The sequence below is a fragment of the Anolis carolinensis genome, chromosome 3, assembly GCF_035594765.1.
Source record: "Anolis carolinensis isolate JA03-04 chromosome 3, rAnoCar3.1.pri, whole genome shotgun sequence".
In the NCBI taxonomy this organism is placed as follows: Eukaryota; Metazoa; Chordata; class Lepidosauria; order Squamata; family Dactyloidae; genus Anolis; species Anolis carolinensis.
Window position 1 is genome coordinate 257,088,695 of NC_085843.1, and position 18,175 is coordinate 257,106,869.

Below are 18,175 nucleotides of genomic sequence, written 5' to 3' on the forward strand. Positions count from 1 at the left end.
GCTTTGTTTTTTTTATCTCTAAGTGCATATGTTTTGGGCAATTACAATTGCAATTACAATTACAACTACAATTTCAACTTTAAACAAAATAACCATCCTCTGCTAGCCAAATATATATATATATATTTAGTGGCATTATCTTTGTCCTTGGCGGTCCAAAGACATAGTTCTTCAGTTTAACAGCTGAGTTACCTGTATGCCAATATATGAATACAGTAAGGTCTCACTTATCCAACATTCTGGATTATCCAACACATTTTTGTAGTCAGTGTTTTCAGTGCATTGTGATATTTTGGTACTAAATTCGTAAATACAGTAATTACTACATAGCATTAATGTGTAATGAACTACTTTTTGTGTCAAATTTGTTGTGTAACATGATGTTTTGGTGCTTAATTTGTAAAATCATAACCTATTTTGATGTTTAATAGGCTTTTTCTTAATCTCTCCTTATTATCCAACATATTCGCTTATCCAATGTTCTGCCGGCCCGTTTACGTTGGATAAGCAAGACTCTACTGTAGCTTTGTTTTTTTTATCTCTAAGTGCATAGTTTAAACTTAGAGATATTTTTTTAATCTCTAAGTGCATTTGTTTTGGGCAATTACAATTGCAATTACAATTACAACTACAATTTCAACTTTAAAGAGATAACCATCCTCTGCTAGCCAAATATATTTTTGTAGTGGCATTATCTTTGTCCTTGGCAGTTCAAAGACATGGTTCTTCAGTTTAACAGCTGAGTTACCTGTGTGCCATTACATGAATGCATGTGAATATCACTTGTTCAAATAGTGGACTTTTTGACTAGTGGTTTTCAAAAGGCGCTTTCCACATATCCTTTTGGCAAATGTGAATCTCCATGAATCTGTGTCCTGATACTGGGTGCAGGTTTTTCTAATAGGTCTCCTATGGGATGCTCAGCAACATGCCTTTAGGACTCCACTGAGAGAGGTGTGCACCCAGCCCCACTGTTCTTCCTTCTGCTGAGGCGGGATGGGCCAGTCTGTCTCTTCTGTTTGATGGAGGAGGCAGAAAATGAGCAGCCCACCAATCCCTTCTCTGCGCCACTGTGAGCTCCATCTGGAATGGGTGCTCCCTCCAGCCCTCTGGGGCAGGACCAACAAACTTCTCCAGGGAGGACCTGCTTTGGGTTCTCAAAAGCTGGGCTCGCTCTCCATCCCAGCCGAGTTTATAGGGGCACCGCAGTGTATGAGAAGCAGGAGTAGAAGTTGCGTGTTCACCGCGGGGGGTCAAGAGAAAGGTGGGCAGCCCTAGGGTACCACGTCCTGGGAGGCGGCGGAAAGGAAGCCGCAATTTCCTTGCGAGGAGCTTGGCGATGGGGAGGGGCGCCGAGGGGGCCGGGCAGTGAAAGAAGGAAGGAGGGAAGGAGGCTGGCTCATGGCTGGGGAGGGGGAAAGGGCGGGGAAAGAGAGGCCAGGGCCAGAAGGGGGTCTCCCAGGAGGGAGTGGGGCGGGTGGAGAGGACGCCGGGGAAAACAGCCCGCGCCGTCCTATAAAATCCCGACTAGGGAAACGGGCGGGTCCGAGCTTTCGCCACCGCTCCTCTCTTCTCCTCTCCTCCTCGCCGCGGAAACCCACTGCCTGCCTTGGTCTTGGGAGGACCAGCGAGCGACCCACCCACGCGGGAAGTGGCCCAGCAAGCCAAAGCAGGGCCATCTCCTGGCCCAGGTGGACCTGCCCCGCCCCGCCCAAAGGGAAGAAGCTCGCCCGGTTCCGAAGAAGCCGCCTCCAGCTCGTGCCTTCTCCTCCGCTGCCCTGAAGTTTCTTCTGCCTTCTCTGTAAGTTTCCTCCACCTTCCCTTTGCAGCAACCTTTTAAAAACTCTCTCAAACTCATCTTGTATGTCTTGGCTTTTCATCTCCCTGACCGTTAGGTGAATCTATGGGGACAAGTAATGTTGGCAGTAAATTATTATTGATGATGATGATGATGAGTTGCAACTTTGATCTAGGAACTGTGATGCAACGTAAGCAAACCACTATGTCTATGGAATGTATTATATGTCCCCCTTTCCCTCCTGCCCCATTCCCTTGAGAATTTTGAAAGTTCAAAAACATGCAAATGTGAGTAGATCAATAGGTACTGCTCCAGCGGGAAGGTAACAGCACTCCATGCAGTCATGCCGGCCACATGATCTTGGAGGTGTCTACAGACAATGCTCTTCAACTTAGAAATGGAGATGAGCACCAATCCTCCAGAGTTGGACAAGACTAGACTTAATGTCAAGGGAAAACCTTTACCTTACACTCCCACTAGTTGCTTTCACCCTCACAGGAACTTTTGGGAGATATAAAAGGGCTTTTTTTCATGTCAGGAGCAACCGGAGTTGCTTCTGGAGTGAGAGAATTGTCCGTCTGCAAGGACGTTGCCCAAGGGACGCCCGGATGTTTTGATGTTTTACCATCCTTGTGGGAGGCTTCTCTCATGTCCCCGCATGGAGCTGGAGCTGATAGAGGGAGCTCATCCACGCTCTCCCCGGGTGGGATTTGAACCTGGCAGCCTTCAGGTCAGCAACCCAACCTTCAAGTCACAAGGCTTTTATCCCCTAGGCCACCGGAGGATCTGCATGTGCATGTTGCTGATGGGGTGGCCATAGACAGCAACAACATTGCTTCCTTCTCTTTCTGTTCTCAGTGATCGTTTCAAGAGTCTGGAGAACAAGCCCTATGAGGAGTGGCCGAAAGAGCTGGGCATGTTTAGCCTACACAAGAGAAGGCTGAGAGGAGACCTGATGAGGGCCATGTATAAATATGTCAGGGGAAGTCATAGGGAGGAGGAGGCAAGCTTGTTTTCTACTGCTCTGGAGACTAGGATGTGGAACAATGGCTTCAAACTACAGGAAAGAGATTCCACTTAGGAACTTTAGAAGAACTTCCTATGAGAGCTGTTCAGCAGTGGAATTATCTGCCCCGGACTGTGGTGGAGGCTTCTTCTTTGGAGGCTTTTAAGCAGAGGCTGCATGGCCATTTGTCAAGGGTGCTTTGAATGCAGTTTTCCTGCTTCGTGGCAGGGGGTTGCACTGGATGGCCCACGAGGCCTCATCCAACTCTATGATTCTAAACAGAAGTGCCAAAGAGTTAAAGGAATTAACAGTTAACTGTACATTTGACATGTGGAGATTGTCTGGTTTTTGTTTCCTGCTTTTTGTGTTCTTTTACTGGTTATAATGATGCAACAGACTCAAACGACTATGCCTTGTTGATTTATTATTTCTCCCACTGGGGAGAAATCCCCCTGTCCCACCCCTCCTTTCCTTGAGAAATCTTAAAGTTTCTACACTCTCACCAGTTGCTTTCTCCCTCTCACAAACCCTCAGGAAATATAATCCTGCTGTGGTTGTGGGGAACCACAGAGTAGTTTTCTATAACCAAGCTTTGGCATTTATTGTTTGCATGCCTGTGGTTTTCATGTATGTGCGAATGTGTGTTTGAAGCCTTGGCCTCTTCCACTTTCAGTCTAAACTTTGTGAACTCTTAAGCTTTATTTATTCCCCTCCCTTGGTATGTGTAACTCCCTTCATTGATGACTTTAGTATACTCAGGAATTGAAGTTTTGCCTTTTTTGTAGTAAGTCTATAATTTTTTGTGCATTCTCTTATTTCAAAGGTAGACCTAAAGGTATTATTGCCTCTAAAGGAGCCCCCAGTGGCGCAATGGGTTAAAACCTTGTGCCAGCTGGACTGCTGACCGACAGGCCGTTCGAATCCGGGGAGAGTGGGTGAGCTCCCGCTGTCAGCTCATCTCCCCATACAGGGACATGAGAGAAGCCTCCCACAAGGGTGGCATCCTTGCAGATGGCCAATTCTCTCACACCAGAAGCAACTTTCAGTTTCTCAAGTCACTCCTGACACAAAAAAATTGTCTCTAAAGGTACTTGAAAATCCCTAGGACCATGCCCAGAACTTGGGACAGTTGCTTTCTTGGACAAGCACGGATATTGAGAGATTATGGGAATTGTAGACCAGAAACATAACTTTTTTAGGTTCCATTCATATATTAAAATATTATTTCTGGTCTGGTACATGCTTATCATTTGCATCCTGCTCTGATATGTGTACTTTGTTTCATATACTTGTTTCTCTGAAAGAGAGATGAAAGTGTATCTGGATTTTCAAACTTTTAAAGTGAAGATTTGTGCTCTGTTTATGGAGTATTGGAGGAGGCATTCTCTTTTTTGCTAAGGCAGTAGTTTAACAACAATATCCCCCAAAGAAAGACAGATCCATTAGCCACAAGGCCAGCTCCTTGAAACTCTGCCACAGATTTATCTGCATGTGAAAGATAGAGCACTTGTGTGCTCATGGCCACATCATGTGAATCCTCTCATATTTCTCATCAGCAAGTCCAAAGCACCACTTAACAGAAGTGACAGACATATTGTCCGTAGCAATGTTTCTAGGTTATTACAGGTGCAGCCAAATTCTCACTTCTAAGTTTGACTTGAAAGTTGATAGTAAAGGGACAACTGGTAGGATATGCCCTGTTTTCATAATGCTCAAAATAACTTCCCTGTCTAGATTATATGTGACCCAAGCTGTTTCTCAATTTGGGAAGTTTCGGCTTCCTTACTTATAATACTGTTTCAGTGGACTTAAGTATTGGATTAGGATTTAGAGAAACCAGGTTCACATCTCCCCCAGTCTTGAAAGTTACAGCGTGACCTTGAACCCACGAGTCTTTTTGTCAAACTTCACAGGGCTGTTGCAGGCATGCAACAGAATAGAGTGAGAAAGGACAGAATAAAATGGGACATGAAACTAATGAGAAAAAGAAATGAATCCTACATTGGTTTACAGTAACACTGCAACCCTGAATGTGATAATGCTATTGAAATCAGTTGAAATTAATGAGATTTAACTAGCCAATCTGTGTACAGGATTTGAGGCTGCTCTCAACCCAATACTTTCTCCTGCTATAGTTGAATATCTTGAGACCTTCTAATGCTCTCTTTATCTGAAAAGCTACTTTTAAGCAGGGCCGGTTGTTACTAGGCGGCCGCTGACGCGGCCGCCTCGGGCGCTGGCTGCTAGGGGCGCTGTCGAGGCGTCGACAGCGACCCGTAGCGCCACCGACGCCTCCGGTGTTGGCGCGGGCCCGCGGGGCTTCAATCCCCGCGCCCGCGCCAAGCACCTAGGCCATTTTGCCCTTAGTAACAAACTAAGGGCAAAAATGGCCTATCTGTGCTGTGCGCATGCGCACAGCCAGATAAGCCATTTTTGCCCTTAGTTTGTTACTAAGGGCAAAATGGCCTAGCTGTGCTGTGCGCACGCGCACAGCGCAGCTAGGCCATTCGGGCCTGACTTCCTGGTCGCGGCCGGCGACCGCCCGGGCGATCGCCGGCCGCGACCAGGAAGTCAGGCCCGAATGGGCTATCTGCGCTGTGCCCGTGCGCACAGCACAGCTAGGCCATTTTGCCCTTAGTAACAAAGCATGCGCACAGCCAGATAAGCCATTTTTGCCCTTAGTTTGTTACTAAGGGCAAAATGGCCTAGCTGTGCTGTGCGCACGCGCACAGCACAGCTAGGCCATTCGGGCCTTACTTCCTGGTCGCGGCCAGGGCACGCTGGGCGGGGGGCGGGGCCAACTCTGGCCCCGCCCCCCGCACTATTCGCCCTGGCCCCGCCTCCCACACAGCGTGGGAGGCGGGGCCAGGGCACGCTGGGCGGGGCCAGGGCGTCGGAGGCGGGGCCGGTGGCGGGGGCGCTTTTTAGCACCCCCGCTTAACATTTAAAAATATCTCCGGCCGGCCCTGCTTTTAAGCTTGGAATTCCAAGCAGAGACAGAAAAATCTAATGTCTTCCTCTGAAATCTATAGTTTAGGATTGCCATTGAGGACCTTTTTGAGTCTGGTGAATATATAACATTTGCACCCATTCACATATATCAAGAGATGCATTCTGACTGTAAAGTAAGAAAATAAATACTTAAAATACAGAAATACGTTTAGAAAAATTTAGCATATAATGTGAGCAAACTTTGTGCTGTGATTTGAATTTTTGACTCAGGAAACTAAGGTTCAAATCCTTGCTTTGCCATGGAAATCCATTGACCTTAGACAAGTCATACACTTTCACCCTTAGAGGAAGGAAATGGTAAAGTTAAAATAAATTTTCCCAGGAAGACCCTAACATCGGGTCAGCATAAGTCACAGTTGACTTTAAGGCATGCAACAAGGGAGTAATATCCCTCTTTTGGCATTGGTTCCACTTGCTACATCCCCACCATCTTGCACTGAGTATTCCTGAAAAAAATGTGAGAGAGGGGCAAGTTCCAAGACAATCTCACATTTCAGTATGTTGTATGTAGCGTTCATACTACAAAAGCAGGAACATTATTTTAGTTCATTGTGAAAGAGGCAGCCATATTACTCTGATTCAAAATTTGGAAAAGTTACTGCTTTAGGTTACAAATTCCAGAATCTTTCAAACAGCTGGGACACATAAATTTTCCAAGCTTTGGATTGTGGCACTAAAGGTAAATACATTTTTTGCAATGCATGCCTTAATGGATTATAGACCATTTCTCCAGTTGATTAAGTGCACACTTTGCTATGTGTAATACAACTGACATAAACACTGGTGGATTTGTGATATGTGCAAATAAACATGCATAAACAGTAGACCTTGATGCCTCTGCACTGCATCTGAAATTCATATTGCTCCACCGGCACAGTTGGCAGCAGATCTGGTCCCCATGACCTTTCATATATAATTTTGAGGCTTAGCAAGAAGCCAATGTGTTGTGAGGGGGGGGGGGGGGTAAGGAAGAGGGAAGATGAAGCAACAGCTGCAAAACAAATGGAAAGACCATGGTGACATTCTCAAATGTTTTCCAAAGTTTGAAAAAATAAAATCTCAGTTGACATCCCAAGGATCTAAGTGAGGGAGGCATAACAAGCTAGGAGACAGCAAGTATAGAGACAACCCATGCTTACAGAAATAGTAGAGCTCTTGTCCCAAACACTCAAACGTTAATCTAGGAATTGTGGTGTTTTTGGCAATAAGAGATACATAGCTACTGTTCCTCAATCCAAGTGAATTAGGAAAATTCTGCAAATTGACTGAAATTCAGTACATAATTCTTTGCTCCCTTTACTTTGGAAACATAAGGAGGCCAGTGCTTCCCAGTACTGTCTAAGGCAGTAATTCTCAACTTGGGGTTCCCAGATGTTTTTGGCCTTTAACTCTCAGAAATCCTAACAGCTGGTAAACTGGCTGGGATTTCTGAGAGTTGTAGGCCAAAAACATCTGGTGAACCCAGGTTGAGAACCTCTGGTATAAGGAACTATAGTGTGGAAACTAGAGAAATTGGAAATATAGTGTGGAAACTAGCAAAATGTCCCTGAGATCAAAGCTGGAGAACAGCTAAAACAGCAACAAGTTGCTGTGATCCCTTTCTGTCCTACAGTTTTTTTGTGTTGTTTTTTTTTCGTATCAGGAGCAACCGGAGTTGCTTCTGGAGTGAGAGAATTGGCCGTCTGCAAGGACGTTGTCCAGGGGACGCCTGGATGTTTTGATGTTTTTACCATCCTTGTGGGAGGCTTCTCTCATGTCCCCGCATGGAGCTGGAGCTGATAGAGGGAGCTCATCCACACTCTCCCCAGGTGGGATTCGAACCTGGCAGCTTTCAGGTCAGCAACCCAACCTTCAAGTCACTTAGTCCACTACGCCATCTGGGGGCTACCTATAGTGTTACATTAGGAACAAACAGAAGCCTAAACTGCCCTTTTATCTCCATAGTCACACCACACTTCTGACCTAGTCCACAAACATTCCGAACAAACAAACCCAAAAGCTAGATTTCATTGTAGTGGCACATCATTGCAGTATCTGAGGTGAAACTGTTTTCACCCTTACTTAGGCCACTTCCAGACAGCAATTTGTCGCTGGAGAAAATGGGTTAAAGTAACCTGTTTTTGCCCACTTTGCTGTCGACACGGGCCAAAAGAAGCAGGCTTTCCCATGTGTTGTCCCCATCGTAGCACAGTAACAATCGTGCTACAATGGAGACAGCCAAATCCCCCCAAAAACCTTTAAAATAAAATAAAAACTTACAGGGCTGCCATTAAGCCTTTAGGCATGCTTTTTGGAACATACTAATGTAGCTCTAAAAGACGGGAGGGGGCAGGAGCAACCCCCCCCCCCCATCTCGTAGCACTACATTGATACTTCCAAAAAACATGCGGAAAGGCCTAATGGCAGTCCGGTAAGTTTTTATTTTATTTTAAAGGTTTTCGGGAGGGGGGGATTTCAGGAGGAGTGGGTTCCCTCTTCACTTCTCTGGACCCACCCAGCCTGAAGAAGTGAATTGGGCTATTGGGACTGACACCTTGGTAGTCCCAGAACTACTGAGGGTCGTCCCCACAAGGCCCATTAGACCCGGGTCTTTCAGACCTCCTAATGTTTTCTAGGGCCTACAAATGCTGGAATTTGACCGTAAAGATTCCTAGAAAATGTAGAAATTCTTAGACCTAGAAATGCCTACAGAACATATTAATAAAATCTGTAAAAAATCAAATGTGCGAAAATCAAATCTGCAAATGTGAAGGACTGCCTGTACATGCAACTATAGGTATCCTAAAATTTGAACCAATCTGAAATCCAAAGCACATTTTGGTCCCGTCATTTTGGATAAGGAATACCTAGCTTGTGTTATATACTATTCAGACCTTTTAAAATCTAGAGCTGTTTTGTGATTCTTATCAGCCCAATAGCACTGGCATGCCCACAATATTGGGGGGGGGGGGGGCAGCCTGGAGAAAACAGTCCTGAAAGAGAGGGCTGTTACTCAGTAGGAAGAATTGCCTGGGGTCACAAGCTGCTTCCTCTGATCTGCAGGACTAGATCAGAAGGAGCAGCTTGTGGTCCTGCAGTTTTTATCAGACTGTAATTCCCAGCATGAGTTGTTGTGGGTTGTGTTGACTGGGACTGATGATGATATATCAGCAGAAGGACCACTTCTCAGTACCAATTGATCAACTTTATATGTACCATGTTTTGTTCTCTTAAAAACATTCTGTGCACCGTATTTGGGGGAAACATCCATGGGGACTCTGTAGCAAGGTACATATTTACTTGCACTAATCCCAGGATCAAACTGTCATCTTCAGTTAAAAGGACTAGGAAGTAGCAAATTATGAGAAAACCTCGGCTTGAAAGCTCTTCCATCTGAATGATATTCTGGGACCTCCCCAAATAATACTGATGGTCACAGAGAGGCTTACAGGATACCTACTTTAATATTGTTTAAGCTTTTATTTTTTTCTCAGGCCTCCTAAACTATATTATTTTTACATACTGTTTGGGCTTTATATATTGTTATTCCTGTGTTCAAACGCTGTTTATAGACATGTCTTCTTTCACTTCCAATTGTCCTTCTTAAGGAAATCTGAGGACTTTATAATAATGCTCAGTTGGATATATCTTATTGATTTACAGTAACTTCATTTATCTTAAACCCACCTTAAGCTGCCCAGAAATTATGTTATAGGACATCTTGTAAATGTTATGTACCTACAGACACACAAGAAGACAATCTAGCCTGGTATAAAGCAGTTTTCCCTATGATGCACATGACATTACACATTTATGAAAGAGCAAATCTGTGTATAAAGTCTTTTTCAGAAAGGAGTTGTCATTGGCAGAGAAGAGGTGTGGCATCCTTTGGAAGCATGCTAGTACCCTGGTATGCAACATGTGACAAATGTGACATTATCAGCAATACCCTGCCAATAATGTGGTGGTGGCCATGATATGCCTTTGAGCCAATCGGCCATGTGGATGGCCAAGGGGGTCTGGGGATACTCCTGGGCAGCACTGGAAACGTTTGCTCCAGATTTATCCAGTAAGTGTAAACGTAAGCTGAGATGTGCATTTCATATTTTATCTTGATATTATCCATTTTATTTGGTGTTTCCCTGGCATATTTAAATAATCAGTAGTTGTACAGGATACTTGTTTTTAGGAATACCACTAACCTATTTCCATAATTGTCCTGGAATGGCTTCTGGCAAGTCAATGCTGAGTGATCATTGGCTTTGTATTAGCACGTCTTCAAAAAGTTTGAACAATATTCTCTTATCTTCTGTGCAAAAGCAATTGTGTATCTCCTGAACTACTTGTTTAAAGGAAGAATAGAGTATTTTTCAGAATGTTGTGGATTTGAATAAATGGCTGGTCTATTCTTTTTTTTCCATGTAAAGAAATTTGACTGTCTGAGGTGATGTCTGATAGTGCACACTGGTGTAAAGGTTAAGCAGTAAACAGGCCAATTGGTCTTGGAAGAATGCCCTGCATTCTATACTTGCCATTGCTGAAATTAAACAGGAAAAAAAAATCCACTCTGTTGGTTTTGTAAAGATGATGACAGCCCAAAGGGTTATAAGACAGAACACTGAAAATGTTACAGACATGCTTGCCATACTGTCTGGTTTAAAAGTCACTTCTTTTTCTATTGTTTTTTCTACACTGCCATGTAGTCCAGATTATCAAGGCAAATAATACAGATTATCTGATTTGAACTGGTTTATATGAATCTACACTGCCATGCAATCCAGTTCAAAGCAAATAATTTAGGTTTTATATGGCCTTAGGCCCCTTCTATACTGCCATATAAAATCCAGATTATCTGCTTTGAATTGAATTATATGGCAATGTACGAAGGGACCTAAGAAGAATCCTCCACTAAGCAGCTTCCACAAATATCCTTAGCAAGCTTGCTTTGGGGTGAGTAATAAGGGCGACAGGATTGATCTGACAGTTTTGGAGCTGCAATCCTGGGTAGGATTATCAGAATGAGAATATTGCGGCACTCAAGATTTTGCTGGCTGGCAAAACAGTACTGAGCCCTTTGGGACTCCATAGACTAGCGCTTAAAAGTTGAACAATAATCACACAACACTACCTCCTGGGAACATTCAGCCATAAAAGACTCTAACTATTGTAGTACAATTGCGTCAAATCCTATATGAGCCAAATGTATTGGAAAGATATCATGATCAATGTAATAAAATGCCACTAAAGATCCAGAAGGTTAAACAAGGACATAATCTCCCATGCTGCTCCTTGTACCAAGGCTACCAAGGCTGTTTTTGTCCCCAAACCAGGTTTGAAATGTGATTGAAATGGATAAAAGTAATCCATTTCATCCAAGAAAGCCTAGGCATTTGGACCTACCATAACTCATGTTAATAATTTATGAATGAGGGATACAGCTTTGGCAATAATGATCTTGGAAGTGAAAGTCTGATGGAAGTTTCTTCAACAAAGGTCTTACAATTGTTTCTTATAGGTTGGATCTACGCTCCCCTATATCCCAGTATCTGATCCCAGATTATCTGCTTTGAACTGGATTATATGGGTTTAGACTGCTAGATAATCTGAGATCAGTTCCTGGGATATGGGGCAGTGTAGAAGGAGCCATAGAAGGATGGAAAATATTGCACTACAGAAGTCTCCAAAGGACAAGAGTTTTTAAGGCGATTTTAAAGCTATTTCGCTGTACATACCTTTAGGAAATAGTCCCCCTCCCCCACCCATTTTGAATTTTGAAAAAGGGGTGGGTGCGTGAAGCAAAGAGATCCCAGAGGTAGGAAATGGGGACTATCTGTGTCATCCAGCCCTTAGCACAGTGTTTCTCAACCTGTGGGTCCCCAGATGTTTGGCTTTCAACTCCCAAAAATCCTAACAGCTGGTAAAGTGGCTGAGATGTCTAAGAGTTGTAGGCCAAAACACCTGGGGATCCACAGGTTGAGAATCACTGCCTTAAGAGATGCTTAGTTTTGTTCAAATCTTACTGGTCAAATCTTACTTTTGTTCAATCACTGGTTGACCTTGGGGTTGTCATTTTTGCCATATGATTACCTCAGCAATATACATTTATTTGAGTTCACAGGAAAAATGGCAATACATATACAGTAGATTCTCTGTAAACTGAAACTTAAGCAATTGGAAATTTCACGTAACTGGTAAAAAATGAAGAAATAATACTTAAAAAATAAAAATACATTATATACAATACAAAATAATGTTCAAAAACTGTTACATTAAGTATGTCTTTCTTGCCTCTACTTGTTTGTAATTACAGTAGAGTCTCACTTATCCAAGCTAAACGGGCAGGCAGAACCTTGGATAAGCGAATATCTTGGATAATAAGGAGGGATTAAGGAAAAGCCTATTAAACATCAAATTAGGTTATGATTTTACAAATTAAGCACAAAACATCATGTTATACAACAAATTTGACAGAAAAAATATTTCAATATGCAGTAATGTTATGTTGTAATTACTGTATTTACGAATTTAGCACCAAAATATCATGATATATTGAAAACATTGACTACAAAAATGCCTTGGATAATCCAGAACCTTGGATAAGCGAGTCTTGGATAAGTGAGACTCTACTGTACTGTATTTCAATAATAATATCAAGTCAATATATAGTTTATGGCATGGTATGGTGTAAGGCAGTATGAGGTATATTATTATTATTATATTTATATTTATACCCTGCTTTTTCTCTATATAAGGAGACTCAAAGTGGCTAGTTAGATCTATTTTTAATAGTAACTCTGAAACAACCAGAAACTATATTTATTGGGCATCTATCAATTTCCATGACTACTAGTTAACTGAGAGTAATTGAGCTTTTTGATAGTTCCAGAGTAGACTTTGTATTTTGGGGTAAAAGGATCAACCATTCTGCCTGAAAAGTTGGCATTATTTAATATTATTTGAAAGTGTCGTTAACAAGATTCAATGAACAGTTTGGAAAAGTGATTCTATAGATTTTAGTTAGGTCTATGTGAAGCAAATTATTCTGCAGTATTTTTTGCATTGAAGCAGACCCAGATCCAGCACATGTCTGCTGAATCTGAGACTGGTGTCCAGATGGTTCTGCCTATCCCGGTGTCATCGCCACCACTTTCCACCAGATATGGAGCTCCCTTTTGTATCTGCATCTATACAATCAGTAAGGACCCTTTTTGCTGGTCCCACAGGACTAAAATAGTGAGGCATTCACAAGGAGCTTGGTCACTAGTGGGAAGTAGCAACAGTGACATGATGATGAACTATCCCCTTTCCCTGTGCTGATTAGTGCAGCAAAATGTTGATGCATCTGCCTGGAAGCAGATCTGGCCAAAACTCTGGAGTATCCTTTGACTTTGTCTAAAGTGGAACAAAGTTGGTCCAAGAGCAGAAAACCAAGGATATATACTGGAAGTTTCCATGTGTACTCTAGACAACCAGCACTGGGTTAAAGATGAGTACAGGGATTTTTTTTTCATGTAGGCAAGCCCTAATGACTTCATCACATGGGTCACCGAAATCACCATGCATTGTGATGAATCAACAACCAACATCGGGGGGTGTGGGAAACCCATCGCCCTACGTCCCACATCTCTTGGCTTAGCAGGAGGCTGATCCCATGGAGAGAAGTGTCAACCATGCAGCTTCCCTCCATTTTTTCCTGTGCATCACAATAAGCTTCCCCTGTTGCCACCATGGCAGCATATGCCAGCTCTACTCTAGATGACCTGCAGAGCCCTGCCGGAACTACACATGCGTCATGAGATGGGAGCCAGCGGGTTTCGTGGGCCAACTATGACTGAACCCTGGTGTATGCTGCCGAAAACAGCACTGTCTGGTGAGGCTGTAAGTCAAGATTCAAATAGTGAACTTTAGTAGATTTCCTATGTGGGTTACTCCATGCTAAAGTAGAAGAGAAGTTTATGCTTTCCAGCATCTCACAGGTTTACAAACCAAAAGGTCAAATGGGATTATTGTTTTGCTTAATTCTATGGAAACATAAAGCAGGAGGAAATTAGTCTCAATTCCAGGGCTGCTTTAGTTAGCTGTGAAAATCATTCTAGTGTCAAGGGAGGAATACAATTTAATTTTATGGACGGCTTCACCAAATGACATTTTATTGCTTTTTCTCCTTGATCAGTAGTTGCATCAGGCATGGGTTCAAAATGACCAGAGGTAATGGCAAAATATTTTATTTTCTCAGAGAAAGTTGTTTCCTAGACTTTTCCTACAGTTGTTTCCTAAATTTCATTTAAAACAATGTCCACATTTTGTAATATATTTTATTAATCACATTTTTATACCTAGAGCTTCAGAGGGATTCCCCAACCCCAGTCTTCACAATTACAATAGCAGTTCATGGTAGGTCATTTTAATCCAGCTTTTTATTAATTGAGTCTGGGGTGAACAAAGTGTGGATCCCCTAGAAGAGTGGTTCCCAACCTTTGGTCCTTCAGTTGCTTTGGACTTCAGCTCCCACAATTACTAACAACTGGGAAGCTGGTTTGGATTTCTGGAAATTGAAGTCCAAAACAACTGGAGGACCATAGGTTGGGAACCACTGCCCTCAAACTATGTTTATGATCCCCCTGAAACCCTAGGGATCAAAGGAGGTTGTTCAAAATGTTCAGAAACGGTATCTAGGAGATGTGAAGTTCTGTCCCACTATGTTTGGAGCCCCTTTAGTCCCTCCCAGTGAGGAGGAGGAGGAGGAGGAGGAGGAGGAGGAGGCGGCGGCGGCGGCGGCGGAAGAAGAATAAGAAGAATTTTTATTTCTTACCCACCTCTCCTCGATAAAAACATAATTTGCCTCAAAATACTGCCTAGAGCCTCAGTAAGGCCCCTAACATGTTTCCATGCCTCTTACAGGGGGATTGGAAAGTTTTGGGGACAATTGTTGATGCCTCACAACTTCTGAGGATGCCTACCATAGATGTGGGTGAAACTTCAGGAAAGAATGCTTCTGGAACATGGCCATACAGCCCGAAAAACTCACAGCAGCCCAGTGATTCCAGCCATGAAAGCCTTCAACAACAAATTGTGGTTGTTTATTGCAAGAGCAGGTGCAGTTGGGCGTGAGCATTCCAAAGTCTCTTAGAGGTCTCTAATGCAGTCCCATAGTCTTCCACAGTTACACACCTCTAATTTTGTTCCAAGTGATAGCTGATAGAAATCTTGAATAGAAAGAAAAAAAAGCAAAATTCTGAAATAATACATCTATATTTATGTTACGCAAACATTTTAGGTCAGCTAATACATATGAGCCAAAGGTGGGACTTGAACCAAAGCCAGACCAAGATAGCATCCAGCCCAGCCAACTCTAAATTTCCATTTTAACAGCTGGTCACACAAATAGTTAAATTTTATTTCAGGAGTATAAGTGAGAAGCTGTCTCCAGAGTAATAGGGTGATAGTTTAGCTAATAGATGGTCCAGTCCTGAGTTGAACACAGTATTTCAGCCAGACATAGCCTTCTTCTTGAGCTTGGCAATATTAGTTATTTGGATTAGTCTCAGAATCACCCGTCAGTATGGCAAAGCTAATTGGAGAATTCTGGAAACTGTAGTCCAAAGCATTATTCCTTTTTACCTCTACTATTATACTCTTGCAACACCTCTCAGATCTTTATCTTCCAAATTCTCTGTATTCAAAGAGGAGAAAAGGGTGCATGGAAACATATCTAAAGTGACTTTCTCAACTCTTAGAACAGAGACAAGAAAGCTTCTATGCATGTCCTATAGCTCATGGAGAATCAGTAAATGATGGGGAAAATGTCTTTAGAAATTACTTCAGTAAAGAACACATGTTGCCTAACTTACCATATACTTGACCATACATTTTCAGTGAGAATGGAATGGCTGTAATTTGTGAAGACATGTGCTATAAAACATTTTGTTTGTCTCATCTCTTTCTTCTTCTTTTATATAAATTCTCTTAAATAACGAGCAGGGTGGGGCCAATAAATTTTGCTGCATGAGGTAAAGGACAAGATAACGCCCTTCCTTGTTACTCCACAAACAGGAACAATATGAACTGAAAGGCAAATCTTACTTGAATATTGGCAATGGAATTGTGACTTCCACTGGCCTCAAGGCCAAAGGGCTAGTTTAGCATTGGCAGAGAAGATCCTGTGTTCCACACACTGCTCTGTCCTCCATCAAACTGCTAGCCAGGAATCTTTGGAGGAATGGCTGAAGGCCATATCAATACTCATCCTTAACTTCTGCCATCTGAGACAGTTGCCTCACTCTGAAAATGGAAGAACGACAAAAATTATTGTAGGCTCCTGGACAAGAGACAATGTTGTTTTGATTACTGAACAACTTAAAAATCTAAATGTATGTGTTCTGCCGATTTTATGCACTTTAGCAGGGTTTAGCCAAAATGTGCAAAAATGATTTCATGTTGAAAATAGTGTTTTGAACAAACTGTAATATTTCTGTAGAAAAAATATAAATTTCACACAAAAACTACTCAAAACACGAATGAATTTTTGAAAAAAGAAGATCCCAGTTATAAGTCGTTGTTGTTGCTGATGATGATGATGATTATGCTGTTATAACCTAAATCCAAGTACTAGTCTTACCATGAGAAGTATTGTTGAACCAACTGCTGATTTAATACTTAAAGAAATCCTATTGATACATTCAATCTACTCTGTCTGAGACTAGAGAAGTAAATCTTCACTTAAGTTCATTCTTGAGTGCACAAATGAAAGTGATGAAATGTTTCTCCTTGTTGGTCCATATTACAAGCTTTTTAGACATTTTCTGACAATTTTTCACATTTCAGGTCTTTCATATGAAAAAATTGTGAAGACATTTTTATGCAAAAAAATACTTTAAAGAATGTTTGCAAATATTTTTTGAAATGCACAATACCAAGCTGTGGTTGCTAATTTTTCTTTAATGGGGTGTCTCAATGGATTCTTATTATAATCACAGGCATGATTGGCGGGGATGAGAGACACAGCCTTCTCAGTGGTGGCCCCTCAGCTATAGATCACTCTCCCCAGGGATTTTAGATCAGTTCCCTCCCTCTTGACCTTCCGTAAGAGAGTAAAAACGAGGCTTTGTGACTAAACCTTTGGAGAACTTTTGCATAGATAAATATAGAATAAGGTGCAATGACTATAGGAACGTCCTGGATTACGCTTGTGGATTACGTGATAAGTATGATTATATTGTTTTAAATGTTTGTCATTGTTTTAATGTATTTTACTATTCTATTTAAATGTTCATTTTAATTGTACATTGTTTTTAAGGCATCGAATAGTTGCCTATGCGTAAAGCCGCCTTGAGTCCCCTTCGGGGTAGAGAAAGGTGGGATAGAAATGTTGTAAATAAATAAATAAATATTGCATGAACAAATGAAAAATGAATGTCTCAATGGATATTTCTTGAGAATATGAAGATTTCCAAATACTTCTTTCATCTGTAAACCTACATTATAAATGTTTTGTTGTTATGCCTCTTTTCCGCTTAACCAAACATTTCTAATTGGATTGCAATTTAAATATAATCTGCGTAGGCAGATCACAGAAAGATTTGAGATAACATTCAATTCCAGAAGCATGAAAAGCATATCAGAATTTCATAAAAGCTGAAATATAGTTAATCCCTACAAACCTCAGAATGTTTTGTTATAAAAATAATAAAGAAAGAGGGCTAGACCTGGTATAGGAATGATTAAAACATCACTGTCGCCCCAGTGTGTCTGAGGAAAGCATTGCATAAAGGAGGAGGCTCCACACAGAGCCTCAGGCTCACTCCATGGTTGCTACGCACCTAATGCCTGCTGGCATTCAGCATTCATAGATGACTCCTTGTATTTTTCCATTTAACTAGACTGCTGCTTTTCTTTCTTTCTAATCTTCGGCTTCCTTCTATGACCATAACGAGGGAGTCATTAGTAAGCCTCCATGCTGATTCTCTGGCTCTTAATCTTTTACCTTTTTTGCTTCAGGCAGTTCCTAACATCCTTACTTTTATCGTCTCCAATTTCTTTCCTTTCTTTTTTTGGTAGTGTTATATTTTAGAAAAAGTCACGTTTTTCCAATGGTGTGGCTGTCAAATGTAATTATTCTAACAGCATTATTGCATGAAATTGAACTACAGTCAGCCATCCATATCCACAGATTCTGCAGCCACAAAAATACTCAAAATACTCCCACACAAACGCACCAAAAAATTTAAAAAAATGCGAATGTCATGTTGAGTGTTCCTTGGCTTTATAAACATGCCTGCTATATCTCAGAGAGGGGAGAAAGTTGGCATCCTTCTAGGTGTTAGTGTGTGAATATTGTTTCCATGAACAATATATTTACAGTTCAAGTTAAGTCCCATGGG

General features: G+C 41.9%; 1 protein-coding gene and 1 long non-coding RNA gene across 6 annotated transcripts in view; one reads left to right on the forward strand and one right to left on the reverse strand.

Moving 5' to 3' along the window:
- The window catches only part of agtr1 (angiotensin II receptor type 1), a 79,323-nt gene that overhangs the window by 22,402 nt on the left and 38,746 nt on the right, over positions 1 to 18,175 (forward strand). The window contains exons 1-2 of one of the 5 annotated variants that reach the window (XR_010004758.1): positions 850 to 1,801; positions 2,657 to 5,229. The exons of 2 other annotated variants lie outside the window; for them this stretch is intronic. The gene's annotated coding sequence lies outside the window, so the exon portion shown is untranslated. Of the gene's footprint in view, positions 1 to 849; positions 1,802 to 2,656; positions 5,230 to 18,175 lie in introns of those variants that run through there. 2 more of the 5 variants (XM_062976656.1, XM_008106192.3) reach the window with 2 other exon arrangements.
- On the reverse strand, positions 14,005 to 16,308 carry LOC134297867 (uncharacterized). Its single transcript, XR_010004757.1, has 2 exons — positions 15,879 to 16,308; positions 14,005 to 15,001 (listed from the first exon to the last, which is right to left on the reverse strand). It is a non-coding gene; the product is annotated as an uncharacterized LOC134297867 (long non-coding RNA).